The sequence below is a fragment of the Microcaecilia unicolor genome, chromosome 9 (genome assembly GCF_901765095.1).
Source record: "Microcaecilia unicolor chromosome 9, aMicUni1.1, whole genome shotgun sequence".
Lineage (NCBI taxonomy): Eukaryota > Metazoa > Chordata > Amphibia > Gymnophiona > Siphonopidae > Microcaecilia > Microcaecilia unicolor.
Window position 1 is genome coordinate 147,082,523 of NC_044039.1, and position 15,505 is coordinate 147,098,027.

Sequence of the window (15,505 nt, forward strand, 5' to 3'; positions counted from 1 at the left end):
TTGAGACTTTACAAAGAGAGACTAAACAAAATGACGAATTTAAAATGGCTGTGATAAAGGATACTATAGATTTAAGAAGAAAATTAGAACAAGTGGAGAATTATAACAGGAGATTGAATCTCCGTGTATTGAATTTTCCAAGGTTGCTAGCTGTATCACCAAATGATATGTTTAACAGATATTTGAAAGAAAATCTGAAATTTCCTCAAGAAGTGTTTCCCCCGCTGAACAAGATTTATTATATACCAACTACAATGATACAGAGAATTCAACAGATTTGCAAAACGTCACGGCCATTTTGGAACAGACTATTGAAGAAGCACCTGAAAGAGGGACATTGTTAGTTTCGTTTGTTTTTCAACAGGACTTAAATGTAATAATGCGTCTTTATTTTAAGTCAACAAATAGGGTATTTGCTGGTCAGAAGATTTGGCTTTTACCCTGATGTGACTAAATTCACTCAGGAAAAGCAAAAAAAATTTCTTTCTATGAGGTCTAAAGTTCTGGAATTAGGGGGTTCTTTCCTCCTGGCATATCCCTGCAAATGTGCTATTAGATTAAACCAGGCAAAATACATATATTATACACCTGATCAACTCCAGACCTTCCTAGATGGTAGAGAACTGCAGAGATAAAGTTTGTAATGGGATATGCGGAACCATAAATATTGCTTAATTTATGTATGTAAAGTGGTGTTAACTTCACAGATTCCTACCCCCCTTTCTTAATGTAGAGGTCTAAAGAAGCCAAGTGATGTACAGTTATTTGAAGAAATACTCTTTTTTTTGTTTGTTTGTTTAGTAATTATTGGCTGTATTACACTATACAGTGTCGATATCTCTGTAAGTATATGAAATCAATAAAAATTATAATAATAACAAATACTAGGACTAGGGGGCACACAATGAAGCTACAAAGTAGTAAATTTAAAACAAATCGGAGAAATTTATTTTTTAACTCAACGTATAATTAAACTCTGGAATTCATTGCCAGAGAATGTAGTAAAAGCAGTTAGTTTAGAGGTTTTTAAAAGGTTTGGATGGCTTCCTAAAAGAAAAGTCCATAGGCCATTATTAAAATGGACTTGAGGAAAATCTACTGCTTATTTCTAAGACAAGCAGCATAAAATGTATTGTACTTTTTAGGGGATCTTGCTAGGTACTTGTGACCTGGATTGGCCACTGTTAGAAACAGGATGCTGGGCTTGATGGACCTTCAGTCTGTCCCACTAGTACAGCAATACTTATGTACTATTTAGCCAGCAGGATGTCATAGTAATGGAAGCTATCTTCCCTTTCTAGATCCTTAGGGGGGAACAAATAGAGATGACCAGCTTGGGCCCCACACGTTGGTGGCCTCATGCTTACTCAGTAACTCTCCAGCATGATACATTATTGTCAGTTTGGGGGCAGAGCCACACATGTCAGCGTTCTAGGGTCCCACTTTAGGTGCTTCATCCTCAGTCCTGCTTCCTTTCTCCCTGTCTTTAGACTTAGGCTTATAGTACTACTGCTACCACTTCCTCTAGCAGGAACTGTGACAGGAAATGGGAAAGGAAAATATCTTTTACAAGTTCTGTCTGTTTTAATACATACTTCTCTCTTCCTCGAAAAGAAAAATATTTAAAAAGTGAGGTAAAGAAAAAAAAGAGAAGAACTGACTGATGTTTGTGTACCAGGGCCTCTAGAATCTCTGTATTTTAGTGTGCTTCTGGATCCACGTCTCTGAAATTGAGAGTGATGTAATGTAGTAAAACTGGAGAGAAACATAAAATGCCGTGTTTGAGCCTAAAGAGGGGTCTTGTGTATGTGCTGCTGAAGGAACAGGAAGGGAAATACTGGTCTAGGGCTAGGCCTGGGAGTTTTCTATGGACCAACCAGGTCTAACCAGGGGAAAGGAAAAAGAGAAGTCCAGACCGATAAAGGGTGGGCATGGATCTCTAGGTGAGTGGATGATTTTGGGTCTGCAAGAAGCCTTTTGAAACCTATCCCAGGGACTCTGAGCTAATTTTAAAAAGGAGCCTGTTGGTACCTAACCCAGGTGCACGCCAGAGACTCGTAGGAAATGTTTAGTACCCAAAGTTTTCTTGTATCTCCCCCAGGTGCAGCAGTGAAGTGTTTGAGATTGGTTTTAACTCTGGAATTTGGGTGGGAATTTTCCTGGCAAAATGCTTCAGAGTGCCTTCTTCCAGACTGGTGAAAGAACCTTGCATAAAAAGGAACCATGTGCCTGCTTTGGGTGCAGTCTTTTCATTGTGAGTGGGCCTTGTTCAGGGAGGAGTGTCTCAGTACTGTCCTAAGAAGTCTACTGAGTTCAACCATGGCATCTACATTTTCCAGAAGAAAGAAGAGAGCCAAAGAATTCAGTCAGACCTATCTTTCTGAGAGGCTGGCAAAAGACCAGGAGGCTAGCCAGTCCAGCTACAATGGGGAAGAGCAGTAAGAGAATACTTGTTTGAAAAAGGACCTATAATGCCAAATACAGTTCATTCTGCACTGAAATTCTTAACTTTTTTGTACGCATTTTGGGAATTACCAGTTTAATCTTGTCCTGCTCGATTCAGTTATAGGCAGGTTACTTTACATAAAATATGTTAAGGTTTGTTGGTGGGTCCAGGTTGGGATCAATAATCACTAGGGGGGGCTGTTAGTATAACAATCCACATTCTCCACTCTCTACTGGCTCATAATGACTCAGTCCAGGCCAGAACTGGGGTTGTCAACCAAAAGTGGTTACTTAAAACAGAGTCTTTTGCCCAACTTGCGATTTGGACATCCTTGCAAAACTGCGAAATCCAGGGGTGGGGAAACCCGTAGTTTCAAAACAAGATGGACGTCCATCTTTCGTTTCGAAAATATCGTCAGAGACATCCAAATCCTTAAATTTGGATGTCCCTAGATTAGATGGTCGTCCCTAGACATGGACGTTGCTGACTTTTGGTGATTTTCGAAACCAAAGACAACCGTGTCAAAAACGGCCAAATGCAAGCCATTTGGTTGTGGGAGGAGCCAGCATTTGTAGTGCACTGGTCCCCCTGACATGCCAGGACAGCAACCGGGCACCCTAGCGGGCACTGCAGTGGACTTCATAAATTGCTTCCAGGAACATAGCTCCCTTACCTTGTGTGCTGAGCCCCCCAAAACCTACTAACCACAACTGTACACCACTACCATAGCCCTTACGAGTGAAGGGGGCACCTATATATGGGTACAGTGGGTTTGTGGTGGGTTTTGGAGAGCTCACTGTTCCCGCCACAAATGTAACAGGTAGGGGGGGTATGGGCCTGGGTCCGCCTGTCTGAAGTGCACTGCAGTACCCACTAAATCTGGACCTGCATGCTCTGTCATGGACCTGAGTATGACATCTGAGGCTGGCATATAGGCTGGCATGAAATAGCTTTAAAGATGTTTTTTGAGGGTGGTAAGGGGTTAGTGACCACTGGGGGAGTAACGGGAGGTCATCTCTGATTCTCTCCAGAGGTCATCTGGTCATTTCGGATACCTTTTTGTGCCTTATTCGTAAGAAAAATAGGTCCGGGTGAAAATGTCCAAGTGTTCCATCAGGGACGTCCTTTTTTTCAATTATGGGTCAAGGGTGCCCAAGTTTTAGGCACGCCCAAGTCCCACCTTTGCTATGCCCCCGACACACCCCCTTGAACTTTGGCTGTCCTTGCGACAGAGTGCGATTGGAGACTTCCTAAATTGGGTTTCGATTATACCGATTTAGATGTCCCTGTGAGAAGGACGTCCATCTTCCGATTTATGTTGAAAGATGGACGTCCCTCTCTTTCGAAAATGAGCCCAATTGTGACCTTGGGCAACTCACATAACCCTCCATTGCCTCAGATATAAACTTAGGGCCCTGTTTACTAAACCACATTTAGGTACACTAGCATTTTTAGCACACACTAGAGACGCCATGTTAGCACGTGCTAAAAACGCTAGTGCACCTTAGTAAACAGGGTCCTTAGATTGTGAGCTCTCTATGGACAGGGAAATACCCAGTGTTCCTGAAGGTAACTCACCTTGAGCTACTACTGAAAAGATGTGAGCAAAATCTAAATAAATAAATACAAATAAATACAAATTTCCTCAGCAGATAGGTGATAGACCTCCATTATAGAGTTCAAATGTATGAATCTGTGCTGTTTAGAACATGATTTGTCAACATGTGGGTTTAATATTTGGTTTGCTTATTAAACTAACTTTTTATATATTGTTGCTGATAAATGTTTTAGCTCTTTGTAATTTTATTTTATTTATTTTTATTTTATTTATTGCATTTGTATCCCACATTTTCCCACCTCTTTGCAGGCTCAATGTGGCTTACAATACATTGTGATAAGTGGAAAGACAGTTAGAAAATATACAATTACTGGTACAGAAGGATCTTGGGTAACACTATAATAAGAGACATGATAGTATAACAAGCAGATATAGTAAGACAGTTCTGAATATATATGGAGGAGTTATATATGTTCATATTTGTTACTCTTTGTGGTACGCCTTGTTAAAGAGATGGGTGTTCAGTAGTTTGCGGAAGTTACTGTAGGATCCCAGTATTGGGGGCTAAGAGAGGATAATATTTTGTTTTCTATTGTTGAATATTTTCCTTTATCAGGGATTTTTGTTCTTTTTGTATCCTATGCTATACAAGTAGTTATTTGCATGTAATTTCTCATGATTAAATGCAAATTTTTAAAAATGCAGTCTTTAAGCAAATGGGACAAAAATCTCAACAATAATAATAATAAAACAGGTAAAGAATGAAAACCAAAATAGCAACACTAAGCCACATTTTTGGTCCTTTGGGCCTCTCAACTGTTTAGATTCCTCTTTATTTCTTTTATTCCTATACACTTTCAGATTCTGGTTTACTTAGAATTTCGCATGATCACGAGTTTATCCATGGTCGCGAGAGATCTCTTTGTCTATAAGCTGTTTAGCGGTTTTTGTCCCGTCATTTGAAATTTTATTACTATATAGTGACTTCACCAACAGTGTTTTACTATCCATGACTAAATTTGGATAGCTAACGAGTAGATTATAAATATCTGACGGAAGACTCCCGAAGCAGGCCATTGAGGCTGAAACACGACTTGTGTCGAGTCATTGGATGTTTTAATAAATTTCTTGTTCATCATCAACATCTGTTGAGTCATTGGATGTTTTAATAAACTTTTTCTTCATCATCAACATCATCTAGCTTCTACTATTTTTTTGTTGCCTTCGCTGTGTTTGGCGTATCTTTGTGACTGTGAGGGTTCCTGTTCTTCTGTGTACTGTTGTTTACCCCAGTTGGGAACAACATTGTCAGTCTCTTCTCTTTGTAGATCCCAGGGACATGCTCTGCGTCCTATCCTACCAGGATCTCCTGTTATTTGTCCCATTTTTCCAGCTACTCTACTCCTTTCTTCTTCTCTTTAGAAGTACTGACAGGCTGGTTCCCCATTCTAGCCTACACCTCCAAGCAAGCACAGACACCTTAGAACCATCACTATTCACCACTTCTTTAACTCCTTTGGCACCAAAGTCTTTCATCCCTTCCAGAAACAGATACAATGACCAGCTTATCAGAGCCAAAAACCCTTGCCCTCACTCTTCAGCATGATGGCTGGTAAGCAAGAGCCAAAGACTGGTTGATATTCAGCTGGCAGTACTCAGCATTGTTTTTAAATGCTAAATGTTGCAGACAGAATTAGACCCAGTATTCAATGCCAGGTCATATCTGGGCACCAGCATTGAATATCCAGGGTCATGCAGGCAAGTGCTGACCTCTGGATCCTATGTGGATCTTGGCTAATATTAAGTTGAGACCCACATAAGACAATTATGTGGGACCCAGCTGAATATCCCCAGGGACCTGCATAAAGGGATGCAGGCTGCCCCACCCTATGATTCCAATACTCCCTCCATTCCCCCTGAAGAGAACTGGATCCCTCAAAAGATCCCTCTGCCCCATCACCTGTAGACTCCCAGGCCTACCTTTAGGATTCCTAGTGGTCCAGTAGGTAGCAGAAATGTCCACCATGACCGCCATGACCTCTAGCAGCAGTCTCACATTATTAGCGCTAGTACCACGAGGCTGCCACTACAGATCACAGTGGCCATTGCTTCTGCCTTTTGGAGGCCCAGAGGGAAGGGGGCTACAGGGCATGGGAGGGTTGAGGGGGTCTAGTTTTCTTCAGGGGGAAGGGATAGGGGAGCAAGATTTGAAATAGGTTTTCAGGACATCTGTATTGCATGATTTAAATCTGTATGCACTGGAAATTTGGTATATGCAAAATTATCTCATTTTTATTCATTGTATTGTGGGACCCCCCCCCCCCCCCCCCATCCCAGATAGGTTTGGATAGCCCTCTCAATTTTGCTCTTTTTTAAAACTTGCTGGTATTCTATTCTCAGTGGAAATAAAGGGCTGTGAGTGAAAATCAGAGACAGAAACAGCAGCAACTCAAACATCTAGTAACAGGTCTAACCCTGAAACACAATCTGCGATGCTAATGCACTTTTCAGGCACCATTTAAATACCTGGCTTCAACAAGAATGCACAAGATACTGGAATCAGTGGAATCAACAGCTTTGTAGCATAAAAGCAAAGGTCTCTCTCTCTTCTCTTTGAAACAGAACATGTTTGCCTTATAAAGACAGTGTCTTGTATTAAAAGCTTTGGTGTGCATCTCTGGACTGATAGCAGCAAAAATGGACCAAAGCCAAGATTCATGGCCAGCATCAACAGACAGAATATAATAACTCCACGAAGCTATTAAAGATGGCTTACTTCCAAAACAAAATTTCACTTTTTCTACCAAGTGAATCTCTGGACTGTGATGAGCTAACAAACCATCGCTGAACAAAAAGCCTGTAGCAGAGGATAATTTCCAGGCTACAATCCTCAATTATAGGAACAGGTATTAAGCACTGGATTCAGATGCAAAGATTGCTGTGTGTGCTCAGCGCCCCATCATTCATTTGCAAATTTCCAGAAGACAGTAGCAGGTAATGGGCAGTTGCATAGAACAATCACTAAACCACTGTCCACCATCAATCAGGTGGGACCTACGCCAAGATTTCAAGAGACAATTGATGCAGATAGATTCACGCTCCTCTGCCTTCTTGCTAAGAATAACATATTTTTATTCTATCAGAGCATGCCATTTATGGACAAAACCATTTTATTGTCTTACATCTACTACATAAAAATTATGTAAACAATACTGTAATTGTCATCTAGGGTCAGGCAAGCTGACAAAAAATTTGCCAGCCCATTAGGGTAACCTATATTTTAGAACAATTTATAGCAAAATATGATTAGATCCTAGCCTAAACCTTGATAAACCTTGCACACTGAATGGGATTGCTGGTCAGTGCCTATCTATGTGGGTATGTTTTTCCTGTTATATTCTTACCTCAAAAAACAAACAATAGTGAGGAAGATAATACACAATGGAATAATGCCCTAATGACAAATTAAGGGGTCCTTTTACTAAGCCGCGGTAGAAAGTCGCCTGTGCCAGTTTTGGCTTGTAAAATTGCCACATGCTAGGCCACTTTCTACCATGGCAGGGGAAAGGCCTTTTTCCTAAATGGAACATTAAATGGCCGTGCGCTAATGTTAAAATTAGCATGTGGCCATTTGCTGCCTGAGTCCTATTTAGGAAAGGGGAAATGGGACTTGATATACCACCTTTCTGTGGTTTTTGTAACTACATTTAAAGTGGTTTACATGGTATATGCAGGTCCTTATTTATACCTGGGGCAATGGAGGGTTAAGTGACTTGCCCAGAGTCACAAGGAGCTGCAGTGGGAATCAAACCCAGTTCCCCAGGATCAAAGTCCACTGCACTAACCACTAGGCTACTCCTCCACTAGTGACATTCCATGTAGAAGCCTGTCCTTGCAGATCAGCAATGTGGCCACGCAGGCTTCTGTTTCTGTGAGTCTGACATTCTTCACATACGTGCAGGACGTCAGACTCACAGAAACAGAAGCCTGCGCGGCTGTGTTGCTGATCTGCAAGGGCAGGCTTCTACATGGAATGTTGCTAGTGGAATAGCAACATTCCATGTAGAATCTCAAATAGGGAAAGGGAAATGGGACTTGACATACCACCTTTCTGTGGTTTTTGTAACTACATTTAAAGTGGTTTACATGGTATATGCAGGTCCTTATTTATACCTGGGGCAATGGAGGGTTAAGTGACTTGCCCAGAGTCACAAGGAGCTGCAGTGGGAATCAAACCCAGTTCCCCTGGATCAAAGTTTGCTGCACTAACCACTGGACTACTCCTCCACTTTAGGAGGTGACAAGGGCTCACATGCTAACCTGGTGGTAATTGGGCAGTGCATGGCATTGTGGCTGTGCTGCCAGTTACCTCTGGGAATGCCCTGTGCAGTAGAAAATAGGAAATTATTTTCTACTGCAGGAAACGGCACATGGCAAAATCAGAACTACAGCCGGGTGCCAGAGAGCACCTGGGCAGTAGTACTGTTTTGGTGTGGGCTATCTGCAAGGTGGCCCTACCACACTTTCATAAAAGAGCTCCTAAAAGTCTTATATAGTATAAAAGTTTTATAATTTTGAGAATTTTTTGGAAGAGCATCAGTGTGAAAAAAATCAATGCACAAGGGTCAAAAGGCTGTCAAAAACAGCACAGAGGTGCTGTTCAAACTTCAACAAACACACCATCATATTCTCTCTGTGTGTATATTACATATCACATTCATTATAGTGTCCTAGTATCCAAATACCCAAAAACTTAAGTGCCCCACACATACAGAAAATATTCCCAAACAAATAACTCCATTTAAAAACAGCAACTTTTCTTGTCATGAGTAGTACTGCAAATCACAGGACCATCTGTATCACCCGACCCCACCAGTGCTGCAATACTTCAGATGCAGAACACAGCACATGATGTCACTGGTGCTGTGCCACTCCAGGTGCAGAACCCAACACTCAGACCCTAGGGCATTTTGGCAGACTGCCACTTGCTTCTGGGGTTGTTAGAATGAGAGCCATGTCACCAAATGCCCTAAACGAAAACTTCTATTAAACATAGAGCAAAGTTCCGTGGCAAAAAATTCCTTTCAAACAACAGAAACTTACTTATACATTGAAGACACATGCCTAACAGTTTCAAAGAGTAACTTATTAGGTGTGCAGCCGCGAACATGCAGTATTAAATAATGTTGGGGACACCCCAGCATCACCGGATGTGATGACATCACTATTTCAAATGAACTTTATTGAACCCTCAAAACCGGTGACATCATGTGCTGTGTTCTGCATCTGAAGTATTGCAGCACTGGTGGTGCCGGGTGATATAGATAGTCCTGTGATTTGCAGTACTACTCATGACAGGATAATGGAATTATTTGTTTGGGAATATTTTCTGTATGTGTAGGGCATTTAAGTTTTTGGCTATTTGGATACTGGGACACTATAATAAATGTGATATGTAATATACACACAAATAGAGAGAATATGATGGTGTGTTTGTTGACAACCCGAAACTACCGCCGGCAGCCGCATTGGGCCAGCAGTAGTCCTGGAATAGCAAGCAGTAAGCCCACGTTGGGCTTACCACCGCTCTGTAAAAGGGAAACATTCAGCAATGAGCTGCAGACTTTTCACATAGTAGTAGTTTGCATGTTTATTGCTTAGAGCATGCCAAGTTATTTTATGATCGGTACATCACGGTACAGCTGTGGCTCTACCGCGAGGCTTTCTGCTTTGTCCCCTATGTCTGTCCACACCAGAGTATCAAGCTTTGCCCCCACTGCTAGCAAACACATGTTAAAACACTTGGAGGGCTACTGGCTTGCAGTTCTTAAGAGGAAGGATTCAAAAAGAAAAAACAACTCTTAGACTTGGCCCTCTCTGCCCTGTTCTACAACTTCCATTGAGTCCAAGTCAGATAGAAAAGGATTGCACACTTCTTCCTCAATTTCCATTGGCTCTGGAGCTACCTCTGACCCCTCACAATGTCCTGGCATTTTTGCTGAAAACTGCCTTTCCCTATTTCTGGGAGGATGTATTTCATATTTATTGTCAGATATAGGTAATATGTCAAAGATCCAACCTTAGTCAGCCCTTTCTTACAACCGTACTTTGAACTTTTCAATGCACCATGATAATATCAAGGGCACAGCCCTCCAATTTTGGGGGTGCCCAGGAGTGGACTGGGGGGAGGGTAATACCTTCCTCTCTTCCCCCTCCCTGCATGTGCACTAGCCATACCTATGCTTGCGGGGATGTCGAAGCCCCACCAGCCAAATAAATACAGTGCCTCGGCTGCCCCTTTCTCAGCTGCTTCCTTCCTGCACACATCGGCAGTGCCAGGACTTCTTGCAAATTCTCTGTGCATATGCAAGAAGTCCCACTGTGGGTGGCTTAAGGCCAAAGGTAAAGGGGTGCTGCAGTTCTGGAGGGGGCACGAGCCCAAAGTGGGAGGTCCAGGCTCCCAAGACCCCCAAATGGCTACACCACTGGAATTTATCCTAAACTATGAAGAATGATTGCAAGCCAAGGCAAGCAATCAAAGAGCCTATGATGACAGTTATTATATTAACATTTTATAATAAATACCATAAAGAGCCAGTTCACACTTTTCATCTGGCCAACCTGCATCCACATATTGAGAGCTTATTCACTGCCAATCAGATTGGAAAAATCAGACTTTTGCAATGAATAAACCATTAATGTGCATCTGCATGTTGGCCATGCCAGAAATTTAAATCAGGCCCAATCTTATGTTCTTCCTTAACTTTGATCCTCATCCAGCTTCTCTGCCATCATTCGATTTCAAGCTGAGTAGTTTCATTTTTCTCAGCTTTATTGATTCCGCATGTCCATACCATTTCCCCTCCCAAAAGGCATTTTCTAATCTAAACTCTCCTCCAGATCCTTTGGGTGTTCTGTTCAATCAGAACCCAATGCTATAGGTCCTTGCAACTTCATTTGCAATTACCCAGAGGAGGAATATGATCCTTGTCAATAAGAGTAGGGATAGAAAATTTGAAATGTATGATGAATCTGCTTAGGAAGTATGAGGCATGGGTGAGCCTACCTTGCAGGGGAGGGGCACTGACCAAGATAGAGTGAGAGGGAACCTAATGGGGGGAGGGATTAGTAGGGGGCAAAGCAGGTCAAGTCAAGAGGAAGTAGAGAACAGAGAAGTATAGCATGAGGGAGTTGAGTAGGTACAGGGGGTGGGGGCATTAAGTATCCTACCCAGAAACAAAAGCCAAATTGCACTGGCAGAAAGAAGTGAGGGAAAACCAAAAGAAGATGAGGAAAGGAAGATGACATTAAGGCGGGGAGGGACTGAGAAAGAAGTGCGGATGGTCTGAGAGAAAAAAAAAAGCTTATGGTGTACACATGCTGAGAACAGAAGAGGGACTATTGAGGACTGGCTGGGAGGGAGAGAATATCAGTTGTATAGATGGGTCGAGGCGAACTGGAAGGCATAGCATGAATGTGCTGTAGATGGGCTGGGAATAGGATGCTAAACTGTGGTGATGGGTTGGGGAGGAAGAGAGACTGGTGGGACTTGCCCTGCTACCTCTAACATTTCTTTTACCCACAAGTCCTCCCTGTGTGTGGACTACCTGCTGTGCTCTTTCTGACCAGTTGTGTTCACAACCCACCATGCTTTAATTTCCTTTATATGGACTTGGTAATTTATGCCAAGTTGAGCACCTCCAATTATTTTCAAAAGTTGGCTCCTATGAATAGGTCCTCAAAGAAACATTTGGAGGTAATTTAAATAGGTGGGGGGGGAGGATGGGCAGTTTTCCAATAGCCTTTTCATAAGCAGCAGAATGGGGTGACCTACTAGGGTCATCATGGCTTCATCAGTATTTTACCCAACACAGCATCAGCAACTAGAGAGAGAAGGTGCTGGATCAGTGACTAATTTGTTTAGCCCTTCTCCCCCAACCAAAAAGATGTTCCACTACCCCTGAGCCCATTTCCCTATTATTCTGAGAGGGGTGGTGTTGAAACCATCTCCTCTACTCAGTGTGCAGCGGTAGCTAAAAAACAAATAGAATGTTAGGAATTATTAGGAGAGGAATGGAAAACAAAACTGAAAATGTTATGCCTTTGTATAGCTCCATGGTGCACCCGTACCTCGAATACTGTGTGCAATTTTAGTAACCGCATCTCAAAAAAGATATAGTGGAATTAGAAAAGGTACAGAGAAGGGCAGCAAAAATGATAAAGTGAATGTGACAACTGACCTATGAGGAAAGGCTACAGCAGCTAGGGCTCTTCAGCTTGGAGAAGAGATGGATGAGGAGAGATGTGATAGTGGTCTATAATATACTGAGTGAAATGGAACAGGTAGAAGTGACTTGCTTGTTTACCCTTTCCAAAAATACCAGGACTAAGGGGCATGCAATGAAGCTACGAAGTAGTAAGTTTAAAACAAACTGGAGAAAATATTTCTTCACTAAATGAGTAATTAAACTCTGGAATTTGTTGCTAGAGAATGTGGTAAAAGCAGTTAGCATAGTAGGGTTTAAAAAAGGTTTGGATAATTTCCTAAAAGAAAAACCCATAAGCCATTATTAAGATGGACTTGGGAAAATCCACTGCTTATTTCTAGGATAAGCAGCATAAAATCTGTTTTACTGTTCTGGGATCTTGCCAGGTATTTGTGACCGATTGGCCACTTAGCAATGCTTATGATCATATGATAGTTGGGAGAGCCAAAGGGCCTTAAGTTTAATGGGGGGGGGGGGGGGGAATGCAAGGCTGAAGGTTTGTCTAGGGTGCCCTGAGTGCACGCTTGTCTCTTCTCATATAAAACCTTCATTTCTCTCTAGCGCAGCAAAACAATACTCTTTCCGAGCACAGGTAAGAAACTAACATACCTCTACTGTTCACTGCTAAAATATTCATGAGAACTGTGTTTCTTTCCCAAGTTCAGTTTCTGGTAATTAACCCTCCCCTCAGTCCTGATCTTCCCATATTAAACATTGATGCCCAGGCAGAAGGTGATATGCACAGTGTTCTTCAGCAGAGCGACTGCTTGCAGGCTGTCAACTTTTCAGTATAGACAGGCAGATAAAAACAGCAGCATCTGGTAGTCAGCAGTCGGCTTCCTATAGCAGGATCATTAGCAATTTCCCTTGGGAGTTCACCCTAAATCCGCAGAAAGAGAAAGTCACTTGTAATGGACTGTGAACCAGAGTAGTGGAGGTTGAGAGTAATGAGCTTCACGCAGCACTTTCACTTCTCTGAGCTTCCTTATCATGTGCTGGGTCTTGCAACCTGTCCTTTGGATTCAGGTGAATGAAACTCATTGGGATTGTTTTCCTCTAATAGTTTCCATAACCTTCATTTAATTCAGGTCTTTGAAAGAGTCCCTAGGCTGGGGTAGGTCAGATGTCAGAGGAAAGATCTGGTTCACAAAGATGCAGGATTTTTTAAAATTGGGCAGTCATATACCTATGCAAGCCAAAAAGATCACACATAATTATAAGGGCGCCACATGGTGCTTAGTAGTTGTGTAGTACTGTGTATTCTACAAAAAAACAAAAAGGCACACAACTGCTTATAAAACAGTAGATATAAAACAACAAAGCAGAGTGGAAACAATGCATTTATTGGAACCATACCCGACGTGGCCACGTTTCGCCCTCAGGCTGCGTCAGGGATACAAACTATCAAAAGTGTATATAAACATGTCATACACACTTGTAGTGAGATAAAAACAATTGTTCCAGAAATCTAGTTCCACTTATCTGCTGCTCCCAACTTAACTGATATGCATCAGGGATACAAACACTTTTGATAGTTTGTATCCCTGATGCAGCCTGAGGGCGAAACGTGGCCACGTCGGGTATTGTTCCAATAAATGCATTTATTGTACTGTGTATTCTATAAACTATACCAAAGGAAAAAAGGTAACCCTAAAAATGGTGATAAACTCCAATATGTGGATACTGAAATATATTAACATAAATGTATTGATGGGAGTCCTCGGAAAACCTTTTACCTCCCTTATGGAGGAGGAATTCCAGGGAAAATTACACAATATAATGGGAATCAAAGTCACCTTAATAAAGACAGGCAACCCCCTGTGTAAATTAAAGCTCACACCATCATAGGTACTCCCTGTGCAAATGTGCCAAAGTAAATAACCTGAAACAACACACATACACTGCACTGACCACTGCACTACTCCAGGGACTTGCATGCTGCTCTAATAGACCTGACTTTAAGAGGCTGGTATGTCATATTTTTATTCTCATTTTTGGGGGGTCGGAGGAGGTGAGTGGCCACTAGGGTGGGGGGGGTATTTGGGGGTCACCCCTGATTCCCTCCAGTGGTCATCTGGTCATTTAGGGCACCTTTTTGAGCCTTATTCGTTCTGAAAACAGGTCTAGACCAAAAGTCTTAGTTTTAGTCCTGGACGTTTTTGTTTTGTTCCATTATGGCTGTAAAATATTCAAGTGTTAGGCATGCCCTAACCCCGCCTTTGAAATGCCCCCAACCCGCCCCCTTGTGATTTGAACGCACTTCTTATGGACTTCCTAGAAAAACGTCTAAAAATAGGTTTCGAAAATACTGATTTGGACTTTTTAGTGAGAAAAACATCCAAATACTACTTTATGCCACTTTTTAGACGTTTTTCGAAAATGAGCCCCATGGTCACCTATCTGTAGAACATAATTAGTCTGATAAGGACATGGAGCTGTGAGTAATAAGGGGCTTTACCTAATACACACCAAAGGAATATGACTCTCACTGTAAAATTGTCCATGAGGGAGAAGAACTCCAGGGCAGAAAAGGGAAAAACTTCTCAAAGAAGGCCTGGAATTATAGTACACATTCCAAATTCTTGTGGTTTAGAAAAAATTGATACATCCATCAACTTTGGGTATCTTTGGACTGACAAGTTCAGTCCAATGCTCAGCACAAGTTTGGAGAACTATGCATATTTAACAATGCTTGTGGAGCAGTTTGTAAAGCGTGTTTCTTGTAAATAAAAGTCATACAAGTTTTGGAACCACAAATTTGGAGTTGTCTCCAGGGGCGTAGCCACGGGCAGGCCTGGACGGGCCCAGGCCCAGCCACTTTCCCTCCAGGCCCGCCCACCCATCATCCTTCGCTGCTGTTGCTGTCTTTTCTCCCATGGCTCCAGGTACGGCCATCCGAGAGGCAGCGTTCAGCATTGCCTACCTGCTCTGAAATAATTCTTCTCCCCAGGCTCCACTGCATTGGTCCCTGCATTCTCTTTTTCGCCCGTCGCGCAGCGCTGCCATTCTCACAGGCAGCTCCGCTCCCCCCTGCCGCGACCATCTGGCCCTATGTAAACAGGAAGTGCATAGAGAGGGCCGGATGGACGCAGCAGGGGGGAGCGGAGCTGCCTGTGAGAATGGCAGCACTGCGCGATGGGCGAAAAAGAGAATGCAGGGACCGATGCAGTGGAGGTGTTAGAATATGGCTGGGGCCCAAGGCAGATATTTAGGAGGGGACCCCAAAGCTTACTA